The following is a 3325-nucleotide window of genomic DNA, read 5'->3' as shown; positions in this document are numbered from 1 at the left end:
TCTAAACTTGATGTCTTCCTGCAGGTTTTGGTGTAATTTCTCAATTTTTCCTCTAAATTTAGCATCTTCCTGCAGGTTTCAGGGCTCTCGGGATGAATCTCTACCTGATAAATGTCATAATTCTGATGTTTTCCTCTAAACTTGATGTCTTCCTGCAGGTTTTGGTGTAATTTCTCAATTTTTCCTCTAAATTTAGCATCTTCCTGCAGGTTTCAGGGCTCTCGGGATGAATCTCTACCTGATAAATGTCATAATTCTGATATTTTTCCTCTAAACTTGATGTCTTCCTGCAGGTTTTGGTGTAATTTCTCAGTTTTTCCTCTAAATTTAGCATCTTTCTGCAGGTTTCAGGGCTCTCGGGATGAATCTCTACCTGATAAAATTTGTTATTTTCATGTTTTTCCTCTAAACTTGATGTCTTGCTGCAGGTTTTGGTGTAATTTCTCAGTTTTTCCTCTAAATTTAGCATCTTTCTGCAGGTTTCAGGATGAATCTCTGCCTGATAAATGTTATAATTTTGATGTTTTCGAACCTTCTGAAAGGTGACAATCTTCCTGTTTTTACAGTTTCTTACTAGAGGAGGGCAGGTTGTGTTTTTTTTTTTTTACTTGGGGAGGGCAACTTTGGGAGTAGTTTTAATGAGAGCAGGTTTGGGGCTGGTTTTACTTTGAGGGTAGATTTGGGGGTAGTTTTACTCAGGGACGGCAGGTTTAAGGGCAGTTTTACTTGTTGAGGGCAGGTTTTGGGCTGTCTTTTACTTGGTGAGGATAGATTTGGGGCAGTTTTACTTGATGAGGACAAGCTTTGGGCTATTTTTTACTTGATGGGGGTAGATTTGGGGGCAGTTTTATTCGTTGAGGGCAGGTTTAGGGGCAGTTTCACTTGTTGAGGGCATTCTAAATTTAGCATCTTCCTGCAGGTTTCAGGGCTCTCAGGTTGAATCTCTACCTGATAAATGTTATAATTCTGAAGTTTTTCCTCTAAACTTGATGTCTTCCTGTAGGTTTTGGTGTAATTTCTCAATTTTTCCTCTAAATTTATCATCTTTCTGCAGGTTTCAGGATGTATCTGTACCTGATAAAAGTTATTTTGATGTTTTCCTCTAAATTTAGCATCTTCCTGCAGATTTCAGGGCTGTCAGGATTAATCTCTACCTGATAAATGTTGGAATTCTGATATTTTTCTTATAAATTTATCACCTTCCTGCAGGTTTCAGGGCTCTCATGGTGAATCTCTACCTGATAGATGTTATAATTCTGATGTTTTTCCTCGAAATTTAACGTTTTCCTACAGCTTTCAGGCCTCTTGGGATGAATCTCTGCCTGATAAATGTTATAATTCTGATGTTTTTCGTCTAAACTTGATGTCTTCCTGCAGGTTTTGGTGTAATTTCTCAGTTTTTCTTCGAAATTTAACGTCTTTCTGCAGGTTTCAGGGCTCTCGGGATGAATCTCTACCTGATAACTGTTGTTATTTTGATGTTTTCCTCTAAACTTAGCATCTTTCTGCAGGTTTCAGGGCTCTCGGGATGAATCTCTACCTGATTAATGTCATAATTCTGATATTTTTCTAATAAATTTAACATCTTCCTGCAGGTTTTGGTCTAATTTTGATGTTTTTCCTCTAAATTTAGAATCTTCCTGCAGGTTTTGGTGTAATTTTTCAGTTTTCCTCTAAATATAACGTCTTTCTTCAGGTTTCAGGGCTCTCATGGTGAATCTCTACCTGATAAATGTTATAATTCTGAAGTTTTTCCTCTAAACTTGACGTCTTCCTGTAGGTTTTGGTGTAATTTCTCAGTTTTCCTCTAAATATAACATCTTTCTTCAGGTTTCAGGGCTCTCATGGTGAATCTCTACCTGATAAATGTTATAATTCTGAAGTTTTTTCCTCTAAACTTGACGTCTTCCTGTAGGTTTTGGTGTAATTTCTCAATTTTTCCTCTAAATTTAACGTCTTTCTGCAGGTTTCAGGGCTCTCGGGATGAATCTCTACCTGATAAATGTTGTTATTTTGATGTTTTCCTCTAAATTTAGCATCTTTTTGCAGGTTTCAGGATGAATCTCTACCTGATAAATGTTATTTTCATGTTTTTCCTCTAAATTTAGCATCTTTCTGCAGGTTTCAGGATGAATCTCTACCTGATAAATGTTATAATTCTGATGTTTTCCTCTAAATTTAACGTTTTCCTGCAGGTTTCAGGACGAGTCTCTACCTGATAAATGTAATTTTGATGTTTTCCTCTTAATTTAGCATCTTTCTGCAGGTTTCAGGATAAATCTCTACCTGATAAATCTTATAATTCTGATGTTTTTTCCTCTAAATTTTGCATCTTCCTTCAGGTTTTGGTGTAATTTCTCTGTTTTTCCCCTAAATTTAACATTTTTCTTCAGGTTTCAGGGCCCTCAGGGTGAATCTCTATGTGATAAAAGTTATTTTGATGTTTTCCTGTAAATTTAGCATCTTCCTGCAGGTTTCAGGATGAATCTCTACCTGATAAATGTTATAATTCTGATGTTTTCCTCTAAATTTAACGTCTTTCTGCAGGTTTTACGATGAATCTCTCCCTGATAAATGTTATTTTGATGTTTTCCTCTAAATTCAGCGTCTTTCTGCAGGTTTCAGGGCTCTCGGGATGAATCTCTAGCTGATAAAAGTTATTTTCATGTTTTTCCTTTAAATTTGATGTCTTCCTGTAGTTTTTGGTGTAATTTCTCAGTTTTTCCTCTAAATGTAACGTCTTTCTTCAGGTTTCAGGGCTCTCATGGTGAATCTCTACCTGATAAATGTTATAATTCTAAAGTTTTTCCTCTAAACTTGATGTCTTCCTGTAGGTTTTGGTGTAATTTCTCATTTTTTCCTCTAAATTTAACGTCTTTCTGCAGGTTTCAGGGCTCTCGCGATGAATCTCTACCTGATAAATGTTGTTATTTTGATGTTTTCCTCTAAATTTAGCATTTTTCTGCAGGTTTCAGGATGAATCTCTACCTGATAAATGTTGTTATTTTCATGTTTTTCCTCTAAATTTAACGTCTTTCTGCAGGTTTCAGGATGAATCTCGACCTGATAAATGTTATAATTCTGATGTTTTTTCCTCTAAATTTTGCATCTTCCTTCAGTTTTTGATGTAATTTCTCTGTTTTTCCCCTAAATTTAAAGTTTTTCTTCAGGTTTCAGGGCTCTCAGTGTGAATCTCTACCTGATAAAAGTTATTTTCATGTTTTTCCTCTAAATTTAACGTCTTCCTGCAGGTTTCAGGACGAGTCTCTACCTGATAAATGTTGTTATTTTGATGTTTTTCCTCTAAATTTAGCATCTTTCTGCA

Source organism: Amphiprion ocellaris, chromosome 3 (genome assembly GCF_022539595.1).
Source record: "Amphiprion ocellaris isolate individual 3 ecotype Okinawa chromosome 3, ASM2253959v1, whole genome shotgun sequence".
In the NCBI taxonomy this organism is placed as follows: Eukaryota; Metazoa; Chordata; class Actinopteri; family Pomacentridae; genus Amphiprion; species Amphiprion ocellaris.
The sequence above is the reverse complement of the archived record's forward strand: the minus strand, read 5'-3'. Positions refer to the sequence as shown.